Consider the following 27,610-nt stretch of genomic DNA (forward strand, 5'->3'; position numbering starts at 1 on the left):
TGCTACACTGAAAGAATCGTATGCTATAATGAACTCTCGAGCTCAGCTCATTTGAAAATAATACCCACTTGCATTCACTGTCCTCTTCTTACAGGGAGGTTTAAATAATAGATGGATTTATTTGCAGTGTTAAAAAGTTAGTCACAACATAATTCTGAAGTAGCTAGTAAGTAGGTGGGCTAATAGGTTATACTATTTATTAGTTTAATGAATCTTAGTATTATAACTTAGTTGACATTTGACAATTAAACTCGACTCTAGCCTGCCCTATGACTATGAGTCATGCTCATGACCACTCAAAAGTACCTGTTTTATATTGGGAAGAACGGCTCAGTATTCTCTCAGTTCATATGTCACATCGTTGCACAAGACTTCAATCATATGTGGACAGGCGCAATAACAGTATGTTGAATCAGAAAACCAGCGGGCTACTGGACATCCCGGGTAGCCTATACAAAATATGGGCTACTGTACATCTCAGGTAGACTATACAAAACATGACGATTAAAAAAAATTCTCAGCTGATAGAAAAATACATATTTAAAAAATGACCGAGCGAGTTGTCGTGCGGTTAATATCGCGTGGCTATGCGCTTGCATTCGGAGGATGGTGGGTTCAAATCCCACTGTCGGCAGCCGTTAAGATGGTTTTCCGTAGTTTCCCCATTTTCACACCAGAAAATGCTGGGACTGTACCTTAATTCAGGCCATGGCTGCTAAATTCCTAATCCTAACATTTCCCACCCTGCATCGCCGGAAACCTTCGATATTAGAGTAACTAGCATTTTTTCTAAGAAAGGTTCATGTTTGTGGGTTACTGTAGTCACGTCCTAGTTCGTGAACCATGGGCAACGGCTGAGTGGCCTAGTAAGTGGTCCTGAGAGTCGGGATACCAGTTGCTATGGAATGGGAGTGGGCATCTCGGACATATTCTGAATCCTGGCCCTCCTTGTGCTCAGGCGGCTAGGACTATATAATTCACCGGTGGTCCATAACCCGTTAGAGGAGAGATCCTCACTTGGACTATGTGCAAGTAGGGCAGCATCCTGCTTCATGAATTTACCGAGCTCAGAACACTTTAAGCAAGCCTCGGACCTATGGGAGTAATGGAGTCCCACTCCCATTTGACAGGCGAGGGACTCCTTGGAAACAACTTGGCGAACGAAATGGAATTCGATGGGGAGCTATCAATATTAATGGGGCTTATGGAAGCAAGAAGGTAGAACTGGCTGAGTCAGCAAAGAGGATGCATCTGGATGTGCTAGGAGTAAGTGATATTCGGGTAAGGGGAGATAATGAGGAAGAGATAGGAGATTATAAAGTGTAGTTGACTGGTGTTAGAAAGGGAAGGGCAGAGTCTGGGGTAGGGCTCTTTATCAGGAATACCATTGCACGCAACATAGTCTCTGTTAGGCATGTAAATGAGCGAATGATGTGGGTAGACTTGTCAGTGGGAGGAATTAGGACAAGAATTGTGTCCGTGTATTCACCATGTGAGGGTGCAGATGAGGAAGAAGTTGACAAGTTTTATGAAGCCTTGAGTGACATCGTGGTCAGGGTCAACAGCAAGGATAGAATAGTGCTAATGGGCGATTTCAATGCGAGAGTTGGGAATAGAACTGAAGGATACGAAAGGGTGATTGGTAAATGTGGGGAAGATATGGAAGCTAATGGGAATGGGAAGCGTTTGCCGGACTTCTGCGCTAGTATGGGTTTAGCGGTTACGAATACATTCTTCAAGCATAAGGCTATTCACCGCTACACATGGGAGGCTAGGGGTACCAGATCCATAATAGACTATATCTTAACAGACTTTGAATTCAGGAAATCTGTTAGGAATGTACGAGTTTTTCGCGATTTTTTCGATGATACAGACCACTATCTGATCTGTAGTGAAGTAAGTATCTCTAGGCCTAGGGTAGAGAAAGTGAAATCGGTCTGCAAACGAATAAGGGTAGAAAGTCTCCAGGACGAGGAAATTAGACAGAAGTACATGGATATGATTAGTGAGAAGTTTCGAACAATAGACAGTAAGCAGCTTCAGGATATAGAAAGTGAATGGGTGGCATACAGGGATGCTGTAATAGAAACAGCAAGGGAATGCCTAGGAACAACTGTATGTAAAGATGGGAAAAGGCAAACATCTTGGTGGAATGATGAAGTGAGAGCAGCTCGTAAACGTAAAAAGAAGGCTTATCAGAAATGGCTCCAAACAAGGGCCAAGGCAGACAGGGATTGGTACGTAGATGAAAGAAACAGAGTGAAACAAATAGTTGTTGAATCCAAAAAGAAGTCCTGGGAAGATTTTGGTATTAACCTGGAAAGGCTAGGTCAAGCAGCAGGGAAACCTTTCTGGACAGTAATAAAGAATCTTAGGAAGGGAGGGAAAAAGGAAATGAACAGTGTTTTGAGTAATTCAGGTGAACTCATAATAGATCCCAGGGAATCACTGGAGAGGTGGAGGGAATATTTTGAACATCTTCTCAATGTAAAAGGAAATAATCATGGTGGTGTTGCAAACAGCCCAGCTCATGGGGAGGAGGAAAAGGATGTTGGTGAAATTATGCTTGAGGAAGTGGAGAGGATAGTAAAAAAACTCCATTGTCATAAGGCTGCAGGAATAGATGAAATTAGACCTGAAATTGTGAAGTACAGTGGGAAGGCAGGGATGAAATGGCTTCATAGAGTAGTAAAATTAGTGTGGAGTGTTGGTAAGGTACCTTCAGATTGGACAAAAGCAGTAATTGCACCTATCTATAAGCAAGGGAACAGGAAGGATTGCAACAACTATCGAGGTATCTCATTGATTAGTATACCAGGCAAAGTATTCACTGGCATCCTGGAAGGGAGAGTGCGATCAGTCGTTGAGAGGAAGTTGGATGAAAACCAGTGTGGTTTCAGACCACAGAGAGGCTGTCAGGATCAGATTTTCAGTATGCGCCAGGTAATTGAAAAATGCTACGAGAGGAATAGGCAGTTGTGTTTATGTTTCGTAGATCTAGAGAAAGCATATGACAGGGTACTGAGGGAAAAGATGTTCGCCATACTGGGGGACTATGGAATTAAAGGTAGATTATTAAAATCAATCAAAGGCATTTATGTTGACAATTAGGCTTCAGTGAGAATTGATGGTAGAATGAGTTCTTGGTTCAGGGTACTTACAGTAGTTAGACATGGCTGTAATCATTCACCTTTGCTATTTGTAGTTTACATGGATCATCTGCTGAAAGGTATAAAATGGCAGGGAGGGAGTCAGTTAGGTGGAAATGTAGTAAGCAGTTTGGCCTATGCTGACGACTTGGTCTTAATGGCAGACTGTGCCGAAAGCCTGCAGTCTAATATCTTGGAACTTGAAAATAAGTGCAATGAGTATGGTATGAAAATTAGCCTCTCGAAGACTAAATTGATGTCAGTAGGTAAGAAATTCAACAGAATCGAATGTCAGATTGGTGATACAAAGCTAGAAGAGGTCGATAATTTCAGGTATTTAGGTTGTGTGTTCTCCCAGGATGGTAATATAGTAAGTGAGATTGAATCAAGGTGTAGTAAAATTAATGCAGTGAGCTCGCAGTTGTGATCAGCAGTATTCTGTAAGAAGGAAGTGAGCTCCCGGACGAAACTATCTTTACATCGATCTGTTTTCAGACCAACTTTGCTTTATGGGAGCGAAAGCTGGGTAGACTCAGGATATCTTATTCATAAGTTAGAAGTAACAGACATGAAAGTAGCGAGAATGATTGCTGGTACAAAGAGGTGGGAACAGTGGCAGGAGGGTACTCGGAATGAGGAGATAAAGGCTAATTTAGGAATGAACTCGATGGATGAAGCTGTACGCATAAACCGGCTTCGGTGGTGGGGTCATGTGAGGCGAATGGAGGAGGATAGGTTACTGAGGAGAATAATGGACTCTGTTATGGACGGTAAGAGAAGTAGAGGGAGACCAAGACGACGGTGGTTAGACTCGGTTTCTAACGATTTAAAGATAAGAGGTATAGAACTAAATGAGGCCACAACACTAGTTGCAAATCGAGGATTGTGGCGATGTTTAGTAAATTCTCAGAGGCTTGCAGACTGAACGCTGAAAGGCATAACAGTCTATAATGATAATGTATGTAATGTATGTATGTAAGGAGTTCATAGTATGAGGACCAGATGGCAGCTGCGAGCACTAAATGCTGTTGCTGCTCTCCTACCAGTACATACTACACAGATGCAGTAGGAGCAGTGACCAATGAGCCGTGAATCGGACCACTGTATCGATTCAGTAACGTAAACGGAATCAAATAAATCGATTAAGTAAAATGATTACATAAAATCAGCTTCATGGTCCGTATCGCACTTCAATAGATTCACAATGAAGTATTTATTTATTTTCCACCTAGTCGATACAATGATTGCCTAAGGCAATTTTTATTGGTCAAAAGTGGTACATGTTTCGTATATTAACAACATCTTCAGCCACATAACAATGTTTAGATGAAAAATATAAAATAGACAAAGTAATGCTTTAGAGGAAGTGTCCTTGAAATTAACATAAGATTGACAAGATTGACAAGATCTTGTCAATCTTATGTTAATTTCAAGGACACTTCCTCTAAAGCATTACTTTGTCTATTTTATATTTTTCATCTAAACATTGTTATGTGGCTGAAGATGTTGTTAATATACGAAACATGTACCACTTTTGACCAATAAAAATTGCCTTAGGCAATCATTGTATCGACTAGGTGGAAAATAAATAAATACTTCATTGTGAATCTAAGTAAAATGAATCGAATGTCCATCACTAATTTCCAAGAGCTTGCATGCAACAAAAGTATTTTTTTGCTAGATGTTTTACGTTGCACCAAAACAGTAGACAGTCAATCAATGGGTACTTATTACATGAAAGACCCTGAGGTCTGGATCTTGAGACACTGCCTATCATGACTTTGGCACTAGCTGGACATAACAAAGGCTCCTCCACCATCAAACACAAACATTCCTTCAGCCTTTTACCACTATCAAAAATAAACTGCATTGCTGTGAAAATGAAAACATACAAACTGTTTTCCAGTCAGTGACCAGCTCAGGGATGGAATGAATGAAGCCCCCATCTTGTGGCGCGGATAGGAATTATGCCCACGTTCAAACCTTGTCGCACTCCTCTGGGGCAATGATTAACAAATGACAGATGAAATGATATTGGAGAGTGTTGCTGGAATGAAAGATAACAGGAAAAACCGGAGTACTCAGAGATTAACGTGTCCTGCCTCCGCTTTGTCCAGCACAAATCTCATATGGAGTGAGAGGGATTTGAACAGGGGCACTCAGCAGTGAGAGGCCGACACACTGCTGCCTAAGCCACAGGCACATAGAATGCCCTGCTGTTTCCCTAGTAAATGCTAGAGGGTAAATGGCCACTTTGTGGCCCTAATCTGGGGGCTTATGCCACAAGAATCCTTTTGCTTACCCATAAACAATGATTTATTTTACTAGCCAGGCGCACATATGCACATCAATACTGCTGTTTGTAGTTCCTAAGTGTTGAGTAGTGTGCTGTCACGTATTTCCAGATAAAGAACCATAACAGAGACATACCATGCCTAAATGCTCATGCTGCAAGTGGTGACTGCTGGTGTTAGTATTGAGTAAGCACATAGTAAATTTTGCCCTTGACAAATACATTCATCTACTAGGGGTTAAATTCTGATCTCTATAAAGCTATCTGCAATGAGACTTACAAGTGAAGCATTTCCTGTTACTTCAAGCCAAGCTGGTTCCTCTTTGATCTTTATTTCCAGGTCCATTTCACACTGCAAGAGAAATAGTTAGAAGGTACTGGGATTGTTGATTACTTCCAATGACCTTATCTGAAAAACAAGCCAGGAAAATTTAGTATTATTATTTTGCTGTCATTATTATCTAGATTATTTGTCAACAGACTAAGCAACAAGCCTGTAATTTCACATGACTGTCAATATCATGATCACTTCCATACAATATCTAATTTAACATGACTGACGATATCGTGATTATAGCCAACAACCCCAGTTTTACATGACAGCTGATATAGCAGTCATAGTTTTACACAGAAATAAAACCACAGCAAGATGAGTTTTAGAATTAAAAATTCAAGGTAACTGACTGAAACTCACTGAACAATTCCCAGTGCCTTGAGATTTGTTCTATCAAACTTTTCCTTCTTAGGATCAAATTCTCTCAAACTGTTCTCCTCTAAACATGCTGATTAACTAACACTTTATATGATGCATGTTCTATCCACGTGATCTTCAACAACTTCTGATAACACCACATTTCAAAGACTTCAACTCTATTTTCCTCAGCAACAGTTATTATCCATGTTTCAGATCCATACAGTGCCATACTCCATGATTTTCAATCTGCTAAATCAAAGGAACATAAACGAAAAAAGATTGGAGCCCAGGCGGGATTTAGTGATGACATTAATAGATACTGAGAAGGCAAATGGCAGTGTACTACGCCAACTGGTCTTGGATACATTAAAAAAAATGAAGGCAGGCAGAGTAGACCAAATATTCAAAAGCCATACATGAAAACTGAGCAGTAGTATGACAACTATGATAGGATAAACGAACTGGTTCAATGTAGAACTAGAACTTCAACAAGCACGTGTATTATCCCCACTACTCTTCATTACAGTCACGGATGAAATACACAAGAGAACACAACAAGAAATGGGAAGTAGAAAGACAAAGGCCTTAGTCTTTGCAGATGACATTGTAACATGGGGAGAAGATGAAATGGAAGTACAAGAACAAGTCATTGTATTGAATCAGGAGGCAGAGGAATATGCAATAAAATAAGTGCGGAAAAGTGCATGATAGTAGTGATAAGAGGATATAGAGAAGGTAGAGAGAATAATGAAGTACACTGATTGACAGAGCAAATGCAACACCAAGAAGGAGTGGTCAGAACTTTATGCCAATTGCAGGGTAGACTGACGTCACTGAAGTATGCTCATGATGTGAAATGCGCCGAAGTGCTGCGCACGTAGCGAACGATAAATGGGACACGGCGTTGGCGAATGGCCCACTTCGTACCGTGATTTCTCAGCCGACAGTCATTGTAGAAAGTGTTGTCGTGTGCCACAGGACACGTGTACAGCTAAGAATGCCAGGCCGCCGTCAACGGAGGCATTTCCAGCAGACAGACGACTTTACGAGGAGTATGGTGATCGGGCTTAGAAGGGCAGGTTGGTCGCTTCATCAAATCGCAGCCGATACCCATAGGGATGTGTCCACGGTGCAGCGCCTGTGGCGAAGATGGTTGGCGCAGGGACATGTGGCACGTGCGAGGGGTCCAGGCGCAGCCCGAGTGACAGCACGCGAGGATCAGCGCATCTGCCGCCAAGCGGTGGCAGCCCCGCACGCCACGTCAACCGCCATTCTTCAGCATGTGCAAGACACCCTGGCTGTTTCAATATCGACCAGAACAATTTCCCGTCGATTGGTTGAAGGAGGCCTGCACTCCCGGCGTCCGCTCAGAAGACTACCATTGACTCCACAGCATAGACGTGCACGCATGGCATGGTGCCGGGCTAGAGCGACTTGGATGAGGGAATGGCGGAACGTCGTGTTCTCCGATGAGTCACGCTTCTGTTCTGTCAGTGATAGTCACCGCAGACAAGTGTGGCGTCGGCGTGGAGAAAGGTCAAATCCGGCAGTAACTGGGGAGCGCCCTACCGCTAGACAACACGGCATCATGGTTTGGGGCGCTATTGCGTATGATTCCATGTCACCTCTACTGCGTATTCAAGGCACGTTAAATGCCCACCGCTACGTGCAGCATGTGCTGCGGCCGGTGGCACTCCCGTACCTTCAGGGGCTGCCCAATGCTCTGTTTCAGCAGGATAATGCCCGCCCACACACTGCTCGCATCTCCCAACAGGCTCTACGAGGTGTACAGATGCTTCCGTGGCCAGCGTACTCTCCGGATCTCTCACCAATCGAACACGTGTGGGATCTCATTGGACGCCGTTTGCAAACTCTGCCCCAGCCTTGTACAGACGACCAACTGTGGCAAATGGTTGACAGAGAATGGAGAACCATCCCTCAGGACACCATCTGCACTCTTATTGACTCTGTACCTCGACGTGTTTCTGCGTGCATCGCCGCTCGCGGTGGTCCTACATCCTACTGAGTCGATGCCGTGCGCATTGTGTAACCTGCATATCGGTTTGAAATAAACATCAATTATTCGTCCGTGCTGTCTCTGTTTTTTCCCCGACATTCATCCCTTTCGAACCACTCGTCCTTGGTGTTGCATTGTCACTGTCAGTGTACATGGAAGACCAATAGAAGTTCAAATCAAATCAAAATCTCTTTATTTGCAAATGAGGTGCCTACCTCGGTGGCAAATGGTACACTAAAATACATTATTGTCAAGCACTAAATATTAAATTAACAAGAGAACAAAATTTTCCTATAATACAATATTTTATAATTTATGCTAACAATTTTTTCTATTAAAAACACAGCTCATCCTTAGTAAATTTATATTGTTTAAAAAATTCTACTAATAATATCTACTGTACTACTTAGAAATATAGTCAACTGATATACAGTATGTGGAATTATTTCAAATGATATTGTACAACTGTTGTAAGATTAAAATTTACATTGCATTTATTTACTTTTTTTTTCCTTTACCCATTCTGGAACCTATGTAGCATAACGACCTGCTGCATCTTAACCAGAGCCCTTTTACCACCACATTTCAGAGTTCCTGAAGTGCCTTCACAGCTACCGTAGCGGTCCCAGGGCCCTCGAAGTCCCCACTGTACTTCACCCCTACAGGCAGTCCCCTACTTTGGCTGAAAAACTCCTTAGACCAGGGGATGGAATTAATTTATTCACACACATTTTTTATTTACATTAACCTGCACTGGTCGAATGCCCTCTAACATTTCAGTTATTTTCTCTGTTGCTGTTTATTCTCTGTTTGAATATCTGTACAGATTTTGGAAAAGGATCAACTGTTCCACTCCTTCATACCCATCCCAGTGAATGAAAATTTACCCCAATCGCTTTGGCTAAAATTCCTTCTAATTTTATATTTGTGGTCAGTCCTGCCGATATAATTATTTTCCAACTGAAGCCTCTCACAGATATCTTCCCATGCTTCTTCTCCTGTATAGGCTCTATATAATCCTGTAAGTCTAGTTTTCTCCCTTCTCTTACTTAAAGTTTCCCACCCTAGTTCCTTTAACATTTCTGATACACTACTCTTTCTCCTGAAATCCCCTGTGACAAATCTTGCTGCTTTCCTCTGCACACTATCTGTTTCTTTTATTAGGTATTCTTGGTGAGGATCCCAAACATTGTTTGCATATTCCAATAATGGACGAACCATACTTAAGTAACTTTTCTCTTTTAATTCTTTGTTGCATCCTTTAAGTAGCCTCATTATGACATGTAACGATCTGTATGCTTTCCCAACAATGTCATCCACATGACCCTTCCAGTGCAAATTACTTTCAAATCTTACACCTAAGTATTTGCACTTCTCATCTTTTGGGATAACTACCCCATCCAAAGTATATTCAAATTCAGTTTTAAAACTCCTGTTTGTAAATGTTACAACAGTTGATTTGCCTCCATTAACCTTCATATTATTTTCTTCAACCCATTGTTGGATACTCTCAAGTTCCCTTTGTAATTCTGAACAATCCTCAATGTTGTTTATTTCCCTATAAACAGTTATGTCATCTGCATACAACCTTATTTTTGATGTTATATTATTCCTTAAATCATTTACGTATATTAAGAAAAGTAACGGACCGATTATACTACCCTGTGCAATTCCCTTCTAAACTTTTTCTTCCTGCGATACGTTATTTCCTACTTTGACTTTCTGAACCCTTGAATTTAGAAATGTTTTCACCCAACGTGTAACCCTTACGTCCAGTCCTATTCCCTCCAATTTCTTTAATAATATTCCATGTTCCACCTTATCAAAGGCTTTGGAAAGATCTATGGCTATGCAATCTAATTGGCCTCCTGAATCCAATTGATCTGATATGTCCTGCTGAAATCCCACCAGTTTTGCCTCACAAGAAAATTTATTTCCAAATCCATACTGGCTCCTCATGAACCAATTTTTATCATCACATATCCCTCTGATGTACTTTGATATTAAACTCTCCAGTATTTTACAAACTATACTGGTCAGGCTGATTGGTCAGTAGTTCTCTTGTTTCCTTTTATCACCCTTTCCTTTATAAATTGGTATTATTGTAGATTCCTTCCATTCCTTTGATATTACACTATTATTTATAACATAGTCAAAGAGAGATTTTAAATAAGGCACTATGTACCACCCCATTGTCTTTAACACCTCCCCAGTAATTTGATCACTTCCTGCTGCTTTTCCTTGCTGAAGCAGTTGGATTTCTCTGAAAATATCTTCATTTGTGAATGAGAAGCTTCTTGTTTCCCTCTGTGTCTCTCCCTCTGTATCTTCTGTTTCAGTTTCCAATTCCTGATAGTCATCTACTGAATATCTGAATTCCCTACTAAAGAGGTTTGCTTTCTCAGTATCTGTTAAATAGTGTTCACCCCCTTCTCCCACCATTGTAGGAATTTGGATTCCATTTACTTTTTGATTCCTGATATATGAATACAATATTTTCCATTTCCCTTTGTAGTCATTACGCCCTTGAAGAATGCCATTCATATAATTCTCTTTTGCTTCCTTTTTCACTCTATTCAGTTCCCTCATTAGCTATTTTCTAGTTTCTCTACTCTCCCTACCTTCTTTGATTTTCCTGTTTACTATTCTACATTTTCTTTTTAATTTTATTTCCCTTGCATAATAAACAGGGTCTGAGGTCATTTTACCCTTCTTAACAGGTACAAATTTCTTCTCTCCTTCCCAAATGATTCCTTTGAATTTAGCCCAAAGTGTATCCACGTTACTCCCTTCACTTATCCAACAACTGAATTGTGATTTAAGGTAAGTCCCAAATTAAATCAACTTTAGTTTTTCTTTACAATTTCTTGTCTTGTGTGACCCTCTTATTGCCTTTTTGGTACCAGTCCTACATCCATTATTACAGCCTTATGGTCACCTATTCCTTCAATTACCTCAGTTTTATCAACAATTTCCCATGGTTTAACCAAGAATACATCTAGTAAGTTATTGAGACGAGTTGGTTCTTGTACTACTTGTGTAAATCCTCCCTCCCAAATTAACTTATTTGCCAGTTTCTGTTCATGGGCTTCACTTGCAGCTCCCTTCCATTCAACTTCAGGCAAGTTTAGATCTCCCCCAATTATTACCACATCATTATTATTGTTTTTATGAGTATATCTATTATTTTCTCAAATATTTCCACGTCCCTTTCCTCTCTTCCAGGCCTGTATGTTCCTATAATTCCCATCTCCTTCATATTATCACAAATTAATTTTATCCCTAATATTTCATCCCTTTCATCGGTAAACCATTCATGTGAACAATAAGTTTCCTTCACCAGAATAAACACCCCCCCCTCCCTTTTTATCTCCTCGATCTCTACGATAGACTGTGTACCCTTCTGGAAATACTTCTCTGTTACCCACCCCGTCTCTCAACCACGATTCCACTCCTATCACCACATCAGTCTCATCAGATAAGGTTAATGGAGGCAAATCAACTGTTACAACATTTACAAACAGGAGTTTTCAAACTGAATTTGAATATACTTTGGATGGGGTAGTTATCCCAAAAGACGGCAAGTGCAAATACTTAGGTGTAAAATTTCAAAGTAATTTGCACTGGAAGGGTCATGTGGGTGACACTGTTGGGAAAGCATACAGATCATTACATGTTGTGGAAAGATTCAAGTATTTGTTGAGTATACTTGCACAAGATGAGAAAATAATATATAATAATAATAGTTATTTGCTTTACATCCCAATAAACACATTTTTAATGGATTTCGGAGAAGCCAAGGTGCCGGAATTTAGTTCAACAGGAATTCTTATGTGCCAGTAAATCTACCCACATGAGATTGAAGTATATTTGCACCTTGAAATAACTACAGACTGAGCCATGTTTGAACTTGTCAATTTGGGGTCAGAAGGCGAACGCTTCAACCATCTGAGCCACTAAGCCTGGTGATGATGGGAAAATAAACAGAGAAATTGGAAAGAGAACTGAACAAGTTTTATCAATGTGTGAGATTTATAGTGTGGAACTGGAATGTCCCAAAGAAATACATGAAAATTCTCTACCCAATGTGTTACACTCCAATTTTGATATATGCAACAGCACATGGACGGCAACGAAACATGGTGGAAGCAGAATCCAAGCAGCCAAGGTAAAATTCCTTAGAGGAATAACTGGGAAGACATGAAGGGATAAAAGCAAAACATAGAAATTTGGGACAGAATTGCAATTCCTAAACTGCAGGACAACGTAGAGGCCTGAAATGGTATTGACACATGATGAGAATGGAAGAGGATAGAGTTCCAAAGAGAGTATTTTGAGAGAAAATAATAGGAGAAAGACAACAGGGAATGCCCAGAAAGAGGTGGATTGTTACAGTGAAGGAGAGTACAGAGAAAAGAGAAGTAACAGTAGAAGAAATGTTGGAGGAAGGAAGGGAGTGGTGGACAGATAGAAAACTGAGAAGATCTTTAACAATTCAACCCACAAGACTGGAAACGGAAACGGAGGAAGAAGAATCTGTTCAACGGAAGACAAAAATTTATACAACACTGGTATTAGCTCACTTCATTGAACAATGCTACCAACCTTTCTTTATTTGTCTGTGCATGTCACGTCTAATGACAGAACCGAGAGGTGCTTGGCACAGCGCCCCTTGAATGGGGTTCCGTATCAAACAACTGGTTTAAAAGTTTAGCAGTTTTCATTGTTTCCTTGGTGGTGCCCCACCCAATTCATTTCATTCAATAGCAGTAAATAAAAGTATACAAACTACACTGACAATGAACACCACCATTCCCCACATGTGTAATATGGGCTTCATTCCTGTGGCCAATTGCGTTAATTGCCAGCGAACAGATTCCTGTATAAACATATATCTATTCAGGAAACTATGATCAAATGCATTTTGTATATTGGGGGCTGATTACCTTCGATGTTGAGCCCCTTAAAACAACAAGCATCATCATCATCATCATCATCATCATCACCACTTCCTAAGTGTGCTACATTTACTCGTTCTGGTCATCAATAGTTATTTCATTAATATATTACTGGTTTTACTTGCCCTAGCATTTGCTTAATGAGAAAATGGGAAACCTTGGAAAACGATCTTCACGGCTACCAGTGGTGGCATTTCAACCATGCCAACTCATCCCAACTCGCCCCTAACCACGCAGCCAACTCCCTCGGTCCTGAAGAAGTGCCTCAATATGCCGATAAATATCAGGAAATATCTAACGAAAGAGAGGCAGGCTACTGTTGAGACAAAATGTGACGAATAAATAATGGACGAAGCTGCTGTGGTATAATGATATGACACATAACAACACTGATTTGGCAAGAATTCTACACATTCAGATAATCTTACAGATATCCTAAACGGAACAACTCGCAAGATTCCGAGCCCTCCTACCATCTTCCGCAGCCAACAGTGTAAAAAACACTACAACATTCAAAACGTCACTTTTAGATCGCACACAAAGGTAAATAATACATCAACACAATAAATACCTACAATTATACTCTAAATCTTATTATAAGTTCACCATCCTTAATTCCTCAGGTGCGTAGCACTTCAAAAATATTACCTACACATTAAGTTCAGATAACCGATTCAGTTAAACCAAGATACATACACTGTTAAAAAACAAGGGGATAAGACTTGCTGGAGATTGTGATGCAAAGGCTATGATTGTTCAAAAAGAAAGCTACTTATATAGGTACAACATCAATCAATCACTAATGATCTGCATTTAGGGCAGTTACCCAGGTGGCAGATTCCCTATCTGTTGTTTTCCTAGCCTTTTCTTAAATGATTGCAAAGAAATTCGAAATTTATTGAACATCTCCCTTGGTAAGTTATTCCAATCCCTAACTCCCCTTCCTATAAACGAATATTTGCCCCAATTTGTCCTTTTGAATTCCAAATTTATTTTCGTGTTGTGAACTTTCCTACTTTTAAAGACACCATCCAGACTTATTGGTCCACTGATGTCCTCCCACGCCATCTCTCCACTGACAGCTCAGAACATACCACTTAGTAGAGCAACTCGTCTCCTTTCTCCCAAGTCTTCCCAGCCCAAACTTTGCAACATTTTTGTAACGCTACTCTTTTGTCGGAAATCACCCAGAACAAATCGAGCTGCTTTTCTTTGGATTTTTTCCAGTTCTTGAATCAGGTAATCCTGGTGAGGGTCCCATACACTGGAACCATACTCTAGTTGGGGTCTTAGCAGAGACTTATATGCCCTCTCCTTTACATCCTTACTACAACCCCTAAACACCCTCATAACCATGTGCAGAGATCTGTACCCTTTATTTACAATTCCATTTATGTGATTACCCCAATGAAGATCTTTCGTTATATTAATGCCTAGGTAATTACAATGATCCAAAAAGGGAACTTTCACCCCATCAACACAGTAAATAAAACTGAGAGGACTTTTCCCATTTGGGAAACTCACAACCTGAATTTTATCCCCGTTTATCATAATACCATTGTCTACTGTCCATCTCACAACATTATCGAGGTCATTTTGCAGTTGCTCACATTCTTGTAACTTATTTATTACTCTGTACAGAATAGCATCATCTGCGAAAAGCCTTATCTATGATTCAAAAATTAAATCACTAATTAATTAAATTATTAATGCTTAAGTATAAATAACCTTTAAAGTAGAGGTAGCTCGAAACATGTAGAAATCTGAAACTCAAAAAGATCAGTATTTCATTACTACAGTTCTCAATTGAGATCTATAAGTTTGGCAAAAGTAAATGATTGAGACTTGAACATTGCCAACAATATGTTAGAGCTTGTGCACACAGCGTAAAATGGTAGAAAATCACAATTTCTCAATGAAGAAAGTCTTAGAGAAGTAACACAATTAATGGAATAAGCTGTAAGGTATTACTGGCTTATAACAACAGACCTGTCACTTCGAAACCAAACCACATATTGCGATGTAGCTTAATAGTAGTAAATTATAACCTCGTATCACTTAAAACAAACCCTTGAAGAACAAATTTGGCATCTATCAGGCAGAACAAGCTGGGTCTATAAACTGACAACTCCAGAGTATACGGGCACTTGTTCTTGATCGATATTGGACTTCGCATAAATAGCCTCCGTCCAGCCACTGAACCTCTTTGATGTCAACAATGTTTAAATTAAAGGCCTTACGGAATAAATTATTCAAGTAGGGAAAGGACATAACCACTGAAGTCGGGTCTAGCAGACTGTCTAGATAGTACAACATTAACGCAGGATCACAATGCCAGTGTGATTCATCACGGCATTTAGCTACCAATAAGACAGGCCCGTATCACATACAAAGGAGGGTGTTGGTCATATTAGTTAAATTATACCGTAAGTTTGCTTTCCTGAAGGAAATGGGCTAGTAGTGGTGAGGACGGAGCGAGTAGAACTGTAGAGTAACTCGGTTCTTCAGGTTTACATGACGTCACAGCGGAGCACCGATTCAACTCGAATACACCGTATAGCGCTGCGCAACACCACTGTGTTGTTGTTCGGACTCCGGACTGAGACGTCTGTTCTATTTGTGTTTCCTTATAATATATATATATATATATATATTTGTTTAAAGTTGTTGCGCTATATTGTCTACTGATATATGTAATAGAAATAAGCAATACTGCCATGACAGTCCTCCCAAGCATGGCAGTATTTTACTAGCAATCCAAGTAGAAAATCCGCTACTTGTAAAATTTGCAATCAAATCTATTGTACATGTGGAGGAACGTCAAATTTATGGACTCACATAAAGCGGGCGCATCGTAAGGACATGGTACAAATACAGTTGCACATCGTGAAAGTAATTCCATTCTTACGTTTGGATGAGACAGTCCAGGAAAAAAAATAAGTTTCATAGGAGTTTGGCTACTTTTGTATGCGAAGACATGCAGTCACTGAGAGTTATAATAGGATCCTTTCCAACAGAACAAAAGAGAACTAGGCCACCATAGCTCAATTGGTAGAGCTACCAACGCAACGTCGAGAGGTTGTGGGTTCGGATCCCACTGGTCTCCGGTTGGCCTTTTTTTTCTGTACTTAACATCTCTTCAACACGTACTAAATGTACGTAACACGACCTAATAGGTTGAAAGTCGATTTCGATTACAATGCGGTCGTGAGATTGCAATATTCATTTACCCTTAAGTGAACTTGCTTACCTTAGCGTACCGGCTACATCTGTGCCCGCATAGGAGGTGTTTTCATGTGCTGGACAAATTCTTTCAGGAAACTCTGATATTTCTGAATGGAAATTCCTCCTATATAACACCTGTTCCATGTAATACAGAACACTAATGGTACTTCCCATACTGTCTGTGCACAATGTGTTGTGTCTTGATTTTAATGCTTGTTACAAGATGAAGAATTGGGTTCATTTGTATACTTTACTTACTTCCATTACTGATGTTACCTTAACAAATTTTTCTTTTAACTCCTTACCACATAGTTATAAATGAAATGTTTGACATTATATGAGTTTAGGCACATTTCAAAGCACTAGATTTCGTTTCGTCAATGATCACATTATGGAATACGGTACGTTTATCCATATGCATTAATATTTATTGTATGTATTTATTCATTTGTATGTTTATTTCTTTATTTATGTCTACTTGATATGCCTCATATTAAGCACAGAGTTGTAATTAACTATTTGTTACGTTACCTGTTAAATTTATATTACATTATAACAATTGTGCAAATAACCAATAATAAATAGTACGGAGCATTGTACCACTGATAATAATTGATAATCTTCTTTATGAATTTAAACTGTAGCTTAGAAGGTCAATATAAAGTTTAAATTTACCGCTATAAAGTTGTACTTGGTTTAACCGAGTAATGACGTCAAAATACTTGCTCCGAACCGAAACGCTCCGTCCCCACTACTATGGACTAGTGACTGCCAGTTGAACTGCAGGGCTGTATATAGACCTCGTGCGCATGGATGTTGCTGCGCTCTGGCGGCAAGTGTGACTAGCTCTCGTCAGGGAAGTGAAACAACGCAATTATCAGGCTGCGTTTGTTGAGATACGAAATCAAGTTCGAGATGGAAGAAAGTTCTACAAAGAGTAGAACAAATTGTTCTGTGGTTGGATGTAGCCCATTGAACTATAGGTAATACTGGAATGCTGACTGTAGTGGTAGCTCTCGCAGAAAACTGCTTCCTGTTCCTTGGCTAGTCACGCCCCCTCGTGTACGGCAAAGTTGACTAGATACAGAGCCTGGAAGTTAGCGGTAACTGATATGTTGTGTTTGATGGACTCTTCTGGTAATATCTGACCGTACGTCAAATTTGTGATACAATCAAGATGCCTATTTCTTGTGTAGCATACGGTTGCGGTAACAGGTAGCAGAAGAAACCAGTTGTGAACTCACAAAAGTTTCATTTCCAGAGGTAAGCAGTCTCAGCACTATCTCACTGCAAAGCAATAAATATGGTATTTTAAAACGATAATTACTATTTTCTTCCGGTTTGGCCCTTGTCATTAAGAATTCTATGTTTATGGAGATATGACCATATGACCATACACAAATGACATTTATAATTAAACATGAACACCTTGCTTACACAACACTGTATTGAAAAGTGTCTCGTGATACACTGACGTAAAGCAACCTCTACAAAGCAATAACACAGTTTCTATATAAATGCTGTGGTCGACATGCGCGCATTCTACTGGGATATAACAGTCTCCCACGCTTATTTTGAAGAAGAGAATTTGGTGATCATTTAAGTAATATAGTCCTTAAGGTACTGCGGCGGACGGCGTGCCCTATCTGGTCGGCAGGTTAGGTTTGGGGGTGGAGGTCCGTTTTCTTCTGCTTCAAGTCTTCGATTTTGCATGTCTTCTTCTGCCTCGAGTCCCTGATTACTCCCAGGGATTGGCTCATTCATCCAGTCAGTGAAGATGAAAGGTTGTTTATATTCAGGATGTTGTTCTTGTTGACTTGAGTCTAATTGCTGATCAGCGATTGTACCTGTCTTCTTCGGAACCTCCGTTCTAACTATTTGGTCAATATGTCTTGAGGCTGTAACCATCGTCTAGCTGAATCTGGTAATGTAAACGACCGAACTTTCCAATGACTACTCCATACTTCCATGACATTTTATTCCCTTCATAGAATTTCACTTGGACTCTGTCTCCCACGCTTAGATTGCGATGTCCATGAGTCTCCTCTCGATTGCCTTCCTTTTTGATTGGGCGAATAACGTCTAGTTTGATCCGTAATGGTCTGTTCAGGTACAGTTCAGCTGGTGATTTTCCACATTCTAGAGGGGTGGCACGATATTTCAGAAGGATCTCTTGCACTTTTCTGGATATAGACAAGGGCTCATTCGACATGGCTTTTAGTCGACGTTTTAGCGTCTGGATGTTTCGTTCAGCCATTCCATTAGTTGCAGGATGTCCAGGAGCTGTGAATTTTTGGTATATACCATGTTCCCTACAGAACGATTTGAACAGGTCACTTACAAATATTGTAGCGTTATCAGAGACTATCGCTATTGGGAATCCATGAAATGAAAATATTTCTCTTAATAGCTCAATTGTCTTCACAGATGTCGGAGCTTCTCGAATTACTTTGATTTCTGCCCACCTGGATTTTGCATCAACAATTAGAAGGAAGTAGAAACCTTGAAATGGACCTGCATAATCCATGTGGACGCGGCTCCAGTTGTCTGTAGGGACGTCCCAATGGTGAACCGGTGCTTTCGCTGGAGAGGATCGAATGTCAGCGCAGGCCTGACAAGATTTTACCATTTTCTCGATATCCTTATCAATATTCTTCCAGTAGCAACAACGCCTTGCTAATTGTTTCATTTTCGTAATTCCTATGTGTGTGCTATGTAATTCCTTCAGGACTAATGGCTGGAGTTTGGATGGAATGACGACTCTTTGACCCTTGAATAAGATTCCATCATCTAGCGTGAATTCATTGTCTACGGATTCAGATGACATGAGCTCTGCTTTGATTTTTGATAACAATTCATCGTTTTCTGTTGAAATTCGAATACTGTCAGGATTTAATTCCGTGGTTGCTATTTCTGCGATGGTTGAATAACAGAGTTTATGAACTTCGTCATTGACCACTATATCCTTTGAAATGTGTGATTGAATGATCGCTGCTCTTGACAAGCAGTCAATGTTGGTAAGTTCTGAACCTTTTTTATATACAACTTCATAGTCAAATCCCGAAAGAAATGAAGCATATCTTAATAATCTAGCAGAAGTCATAGCTGGTAATCTTGAATTCTGATGGAAGATTCTGGTAAGTGGGCTATTGTCTGTTATCAACTTAAACTTGCGTCCAAATAGATACATATAAAATAGTTGACAGCGAACATAATTGCTAGAGCTTCACGATCCAGCTGGTTGTAGTTACGTTCGGCTGAAGACAAGGACCTTGAAGCAAATGCGATAGGCTTTTCAACATCATCAACAATGTGTGACAGGACTGCAGCAATACCTGTTGGACTGGCGTCACAAGCTAGAACCAGTGGTAGATCTGCGTTATAAGGTATCAGCACTCGATCACTTGCGATCTCGTCCTTTAGTCTGGCAAATGCTGATTCACAAGAACTAGTCCAATGAAACTTCTTATTCTTGCGGAGAAGTTGCCTCAAGGGGTAGGTCATAGTTGAAGTATTTGGAATGAATCTTGAATAATATGTTATCATTCCAATAAATCTTCGAACATCATCTGTATTGACCGGACGAGGCATTTCAAGTATTGCTTTGACCTTGGCTGGTGACTTCATGATTTTATTATATTCAATGACATGACCCAGATATTCGATGCTGGTTTCAAAGAAAGCACACTTCCTTTGATTTAGATGTAAGTCGAATTCTTTGAGCCTTTGAAGGCAGGCAAATAGGTTTTGTTGACATTCTGTTTTTGTAAAACCATGAATAATAATGTCATCAAAATATGAATGAGTTTTTGATAGTCCAGATAAAACTTGATCTATGATTCTATTAAATTCGGACGGAGCTGTTTTTATACCAAAGGAAAGACGATGCATGCGATATGTGCCTCGATGTGTTGATATGGTTTGGATCTTGCTGCTCTCATCATCAACTTGGAGATGAAGATATCCTTTATATATGTCCAGACGGCAAAAGTACCTCGAGTTCTTCAAGCTATTTAGGATGTCATCCACTTTCCGAATTGGGTAGTTTGCTGCTACTAATTTATCATTAATTCCTATCTTGTAATCAACGCAAAGTCGAACTCCGCCATCGGACTTTGGAATCACTACTAGTGGCGAACCCCAATCACTGTAATTGATTTTTGAGATTATCCCACCTGCTTCTAAATCGTCTAATTCTTTTTCTACTTTCTCCCATGAAGCATATGGAACATCACGTTCTTTATGAAAGACTGGCTTGGCATTCTTTCGGAGCTGAAGAGACACTTTCAAATTTGGCACACACCCTATCTTTTCTTCGAAAATTTCTGGAAATCTCTTGATTATCTCAGTAATACTACCGACTGACTGTATATCGATATGACTAGTATTTGATTCTGCTTCACGGTCAATTTCTTGAAGATTAATACCAAGGTGGCGGATCCAGACACGCCCCAGAAGCGGTTCGAAGTCGTCCGGTACTACATATAACTCTTCAGATGAAGTTCTATTCTGATAAGAAACAGTAACATTAACTTTGCCATCAGGTAAAAACACATTATTAGTATAAGAACGAAATGCAACATCTGCTTTCTGGAGTTGTACACGTAAGTCAAGCGCTTAGAAACTAGAACGTGAGAGCAAGGTAAAACCGGCTCCAGAATCTACTTCAAATCTCTGGGGTATTCCTTCTATTAGAACTGTAGCATACAATTTATTCGCATGTGGATATTCGTGATATTGAAAAATATCTATTATATGGCTAACACCGAATGTTTGAGTAATATCTTCTTCCTGAAGAAAATGAGAGTCGATTTTGGAATTCCTTCTTGTTGCTAACAAAGTACGGATACACACTTTCTTAATGTGGCCGAATTTCCCACATGAACTGCATTTCAGATTGTGAAAATCAGTCCTACAGTCCTCGCTAGATGATTGTCTCTACCACAACGTAAACACATATTTTGAATTCCCAATTCCTTGTAGTCGATTTTTGATCTGGCCTTGTTTATCGGTGTTGCTTGGCTTTGATCATCATGAGACACGTCCTGCCTTGATTTGTGATTGATTTTTTGAACAGAATCATTATAAGTACCCTTGTAAACAGCTGATGGTGATAGTTCCTTGCTGTCTAACTTACATGCTTCAAGAGCGATAGCTTGGTGTAATTGTTCACGAATTGAACTGACATAAATTACCCTAATGAACTGTGCTCTTAGAAATACATCTGCAATGCTTACCTTACATTCACATGTAGAATTGAAGTCGCAGTCAATTGTAGCACGCCTTAATGTAGCAACATAGTCAGCAATAGGTTGATTTTCAAGCTGGTAAGTGGATAAAAACCTATGTTGGGCTACCAGAACATTCTTCTTAGGACAAAGATGTTTTTCTATGGTTTCAATTAAATTGTCGTAATCGAAATCACTAGGTATTTTTGGTGCCACGAATGCAGATAATGTGTAGACTCGTAGATCCAATCGAATTAAGCAGCATCTGAGCGGCGTATTTCTTGTTGGTGAACACATTTTTCAGTCGTAGATAGTTTTTGAAACGTTGCCGGTAATTTCGAAAGTTCTCTGCTTGTGGGTTGAAACATTCGAAGGGTGGAATTAGAAATGTATTGGAATTCATAATAGGTTGAGTAGATTGAACTGGTGCTTGAGTTCTCAGTTGATCTAAGAGTGGCTGTTAATTGGCATGCATTGCTGCCAAAAATTGCTTAAACTGGTCTGCATCCATGGAGAAATGTTTGAGATATGTCTCCCACAAAAATAATTGAATGTTAGGTATATGACATTTACGTAGTTGAGGTTATATAGGTAACACGTATACGTATTCCCGTTCAGTCACTAATCGCAGAACATATTTGTATTCAGACACAATATTATCATTTTCCTCTGACGTTTTGAAAGTTTTCCTCGTCGCCAATTGTTATGACCATACACGAATGACATTTATAATTAAACATGAACACCTTGCTTACACAACACTGTATTGAAAAGTGTCTCGTGATACACTGACGTAAAGCAACCTCTACAAAGCAATAACACAGTGTCTATATAAATGCTGTGGTCGACATGCGCGCATTCTACTGGGATATAACACCTCACATGATATTTGTCATACTAAATGTGGTACGTTACGTTTTATAGATTATAGTCAGAACGATATTGTTTCAGAATTTATAACTTCAATTGCAGATTTCCGTGGAAACGTCCGGAAATATTTTAGAAGTGGGTTATAGCTGTGAGAAGGAAATACTGGACCCGAACAAAATGGGACATGTTTGATACATTTACAACTTCTTTGAAATCATTTCAAAAAAAGTCTAAGGAAACAAGTGATAGGGAATCTGCCACATGTGTTGGTGCCCTAAATGCAGATCAATGGTGATTGATTATTTAGTAACGTGTGTATATTTTGTTTATTAAGTGTATGTTCCAATGTGAAGTTGTATATACGTATATATACACACGCATACGTATGCTGCCCCTGTCCTGATAATAAATATGGTTCTAAACCTGATTACAATGTATTTTCAATTGACCCACATTCGCAGATATTTCCCGTCTAAATTCAATAAGCTATAATTTTTTATGCATATGTTTCGTTTGCATGGAGTCTATTTTATTGCCTTTCTAGTGTAGGTATCGTTCTCGAAAGCCAAGAATAACGGCCGAGAGGATTCGTCGTGCTGACCCCACGAGACCTCCTAATCTGCAGGCCTTAGGGCTGAGCAGTGGTTGCTTCGTAGGCCCGGGCCCTTCGAGGCTGCTGCGCCAGGGTTTTGTCCTTTTTAGTGTAGGTATGCGCATTTACTTTCTTGTTATCTCTTGAAGAAAAAATGTTTGATTATAATCAGGCCTAGAATATATTTTCATTTTATCCAATATTCCAAGGCATTTTCAGTTTCAAATTGCTATCAATCCTCTGATATATATATATATATATATATATATATATATATATATATATATATTTCACCGTAAATCAGGTGAAATTTGCAAGAGACATTCCGCCTAAGTGTTTAAAATTCGCTAAGATACTTGTGTCTCGTCGCATGTACGTATACATCAGTCATGCCCCCTTGCCGTACAGCTAGTGGTCCCGGAAGCCGCAGTTCGCTCCCGTACAGTCAGCGTTCCAGTATTACCTACAGTTCAATGATGTAGCCATTCCTATAGACTAGAAAGTGTCCGCCTAGAACGAAGTTCTTCGCATTCCCAAAGAATAAGCAACACATTTGGTAACTCGTTTAGACAAATTGTTCATCTCATAGGTGTCTTAGTGAACTTCTGTCCTCCGATCATTAAAGCAGATGACTAGTATCTTTTAGGTATGGCCTAAACTTAAACACACCGAGCTTGATAGCTGCAGTCGCTTAATTGCGGCCAGTATACAATAATCGGGAGATCGTGGGTTCGAGCCCCACTCTCGGCAGCCCTGAAGATGGTTTTCCGTGGTTTCCCATTTTCACACCAGGCAAATGCCGAGGCTGCACCTTAATTAAGGCCACGGTCGCTTCCTTCCACTTCCTAGGCCTTTCCTATCCCATCGTCGCCGTAAGACATATCTGTGTCGGTGCGACGTAAAGTAAATAGCAAAAAACAACTTTAACATGATTATATAATTACTAAATTGTACATGATTAGGCTACATCAATTTAGTTCACTGTTTTTATTTTTTTTTTACTTCTAACTCGAGTAGAAATTATATCATGTTTGATATATCTGAATAGTGGTAAATTCTATGCATGAGTATGGTAACAATGTAACACTTTGTATAACGCTTGAAAATTAGCGGAAGGTAATGTTTGAAATAAAACCTCCCTGTCGGAGAATAATATCTGAAAGGAATTCTTCATTTCTGGAGATACCCACTTTCACACTTTTCGTTGGAGAATATACAAAAAAGTCACAGGAGTTGTGGTTCAAAATATATAATGGTGCCTGTACCTGGGTGTAATATATGTGAGTTTCCTTTAACTTGATACCAGCATCAATGTCAATATACAAATATGGAACATTACACATGTTCTCATCAATCATGGGCTTTACCCAGCACTATCCCATCCGGGCTACTAGGGTTGCTCTTCTTTTATTAACAAACCCAGCTGTGACACGCAACATTGGGACGATAAAGAGAACCCCTGAAGTGCCCTCTGCTCATTATCTCTACCATATTGCACTGCAAGACTGTTTATGTCCTTAGAAATAAGGAGCTGAGTTGCCAGTTTTTTTAAACCTCCACTCTTCAGAGTCATGATCTTGTGTATACTCTGGCTGGCAGATATGTGTAATTTTCTTTGATCAAACCAAGCAGGATTTTTAGACTGAGCCCTAGTCTCAATCGCAACAGCAAACGTCTACGATTTTGTGACTTTTACGTTGTCATAATAAAGATTCAGGAGGTCACTTGGTAACGTGCACTCATAATAATTGTTTGGCACTATAGATATCTTGCCACTTGGCAAGTAATTTATTCCATAGCATCTAAACAGTTTATTGACATTTTGAAGGTCTAATTCCTGAAGACACTGAAGTAAAAGTCTTGTTTCGCTCCGTTCTACAGCATCATCAACAATGAAATTGGAGATAATTAAGGATTCACGTTCACATGCGGCCTTCAAGATTCTTATAAAAGCACAGTCTATAATTTTAATTTTCTCATATAGTTCAGTTTCGCTGAATGTTTCAAATCCTTTACTTTCCAATACGCTACAAACTGGTCGCTTACTTAATCTGTCCTGGAACATTTCTCCTAATTGTTCACCCTTAGAATATTCCACGGCAACATTCTTAGGTTTTTCCCATTATTGCAGAAAGAAAAAATCTTCGAAGAATCTCTTTCTGTTTTAATATAAACGCAAAGCGCAGCTATGTGCTTACAGCATTTGGAATGGCCTGCTTTTTATTCACAATCGGCTGTTCCTGTTCAGTCCTGTTGCAGTCGATCTGTTAAATATTAAAACAAGACTAGCATTATTAATGAAAAAATAATTTATAACGGCGATGGACACGGAAAATATGTACCGTATCATAAAGTTATGTTTGAAATTAATAGTCTATTTATACATGTGATTTATGGTGCAAAAATAATAAGGCGGTTGACTAATGCTTGTTTCTCTCAAACAGAAGCTGGATATATCTTCTCCCAATTGTTCTTTCACCTGGAATATGTGATTACTGAAATATGACTTATCCCAATGAATATTTGAAAGCCCACACAAATCTCAACTTTAAATAGCTTCCTTCACTGTCACACTTGACTCTCCCGCACAAGCCACCACACACATTCGTCACATGAATGTTCTGTGCGAGTAGCCGCTAGGAGCGCCAGCTGGTAAAATATCGCCATGCGCACGAGGTCTATAGGCAAACAGCAATCAATCAATCAATCAATCAATCAATCAATCAATCAATCAATCAATCAATCAATCAATCAATCAATCAATCAATAATGATCTGCATTTAGGACAGTCGCCCAAGTGGCCGATTCCCTACCTATCTGTTTTCCTAGCCGTTTCTCAAATGTATTCTTGGATATTTATTGAACATCTCCCTTGGTAAGTTATTCCAATCCCTAACTCCCCATCCTATAAACGAATATTTTCCCCAATTGCTCCTCTTGAATTCCAACTTCTTCATATCGTGGTCTATCGTACTTAAAACTGCTAATGAGGGGACTGAATAGAGTGAAAAAGGAAGCAAAAAGAATTATATGAATGGCATAATTTAAGAGGGTAATGACCACAAAGGGAAATGGAAAAAACTGTATTCATATATCAGGAATCAAAAAGGAAAAAGGAATCCAAATTCCTACAATGGTGGGAGAAGGGGGTGAACACTATTTAACAGATACTGAGAAAGCAAACCTCTTTAGTAGGGAATTCAGAGATTCAGTAGATGATTGTCAGGAGTTGGAAAATGAAACAGAAGATACAGAGGGAGAGACACACAGAGGGAAACAAGAAGCTTCTCATTCACAAATGAAGATATTTTCAGAGAAATCCAACTGCTTCATCAAGGAAAAGCAGCAGGAAGTGATCAAATTACTGGGGAGGTGATACAGACAATGGGGTGGTACATAGTGCCTTATTTAAAATTTCTCTTTGACTATGTCATAAATAATAGTGTTGTACCAAAGGAATGGAAGGAATCTATAATAATACCAATTTATAAAGGAAAGGGTGATAAAAGGAGACCAGAGAACTACAGACCAATCAGCCTGATCAGTATAGTTTGTAAAATACTGGAGAGTTTAATATCAAAGTATATCAGAGGGATTTGTGATGATAAAAATTGGTTCATGAGGAGCCAGTATGGATTTAGAAAGAAATTTTCTTGTGAGGCAAAACTGGTGGGATTTCAGCAGGACATACCAGATCAATTGGATTCAGGAGGCCAATTAGATTGCATAGCCATAGATCTTTCCAAACCGGGCGAGTTAGCCGTGCGCGTAGAGGCGCGCGGCTGTGAGCTTGCATCCGGGAGATAGTGGGTTCGAATCCCACTATCGGCAGTCGTGAAGATGGTTTTCCGTGGTTTCCCATTTTCACACCAGGCAAATGCTGGGGCTGTACCTTAATTAAGGCCACGGCAGCTTCCTTCCAACTCCTAGGCCTTTCCTATCCCATCGTCGCCATAAGACCTATCTGTGTCGGTGCGACGTAAAGCCCCTAGCAAAAAAAAAGATCTTTCCAAATCCTTTGATAGAGTGGAACATGGAATATTATTAAAGAAATAGGAGGGAATAGGATTGGACGTAAGGGTTACACGTTGGGTAAAAACATTTCTAAATTCAAAGATTCAGAAAGACAAAGTAGGAATTAACGTATCGCAGGAGGAGAAAGTTTGGAAGGGAATTGCACAGGGTAGCATAATCGGTCCGTTACTTATCTTAATATACGTAAATGATTTAGGGAACAATATAACATCAAAAATAAGATTGTATGCAGATGACATAATTGTTTATAGGGAAATAAATACCATTGAGGATTGTTCAGAATTACAATGGGACCTTGAGAGTATCCAACAATGGGTTGAAGAGAATAACATGAAGGTTAATGGAGGCAAATCAACTGTTACAACATTTACAAACAGGAGTTTTAAAACTGAATTTGAATATACTTTGAATGGGGTAGTTATCCCAAAAGATGAGAAGTGCAAATACTTAGGTGTAAGATTTGAAAGTAATTTGCACTGGAAGGGTCATGTGGATGACATTGTTGGGAAAGCATACAGATCGTTACATGTCATAATGAGGCTACTTAAA

The 27,610-nt window shown here is 39.6% G+C and overlaps 1 protein-coding gene across 3 annotated transcripts in view; it reads right to left on the reverse strand.

Moving 5' to 3' along the window:
* The window catches only part of LOC136875107 (zinc finger protein ZFP2), a 215,706-nt gene that overhangs the window by 43,731 nt on the left and 144,365 nt on the right, over window positions 1-27,610 (reverse strand). For 2 of the 3 annotated variants that reach the window (XR_011018341.1, XR_011018340.1), the window contains exon 4: window positions 5,723-5,851. The gene's annotated coding sequence lies outside the window, so the exon portion shown is untranslated. Of the gene's footprint in view, window positions 1-5,722; window positions 5,852-14,839; window positions 15,042-27,610 lie in introns of those variants that run through there. The other variant, XR_010860368.2, reaches the window with a different exon arrangement.

This window comes from Anabrus simplex, chromosome 5 (assembly GCF_040414725.1).
Source record: "Anabrus simplex isolate iqAnaSimp1 chromosome 5, ASM4041472v1, whole genome shotgun sequence".
NCBI classification, from domain to species: Eukaryota; Metazoa; Arthropoda; class Insecta; order Orthoptera; family Tettigoniidae; genus Anabrus; species Anabrus simplex.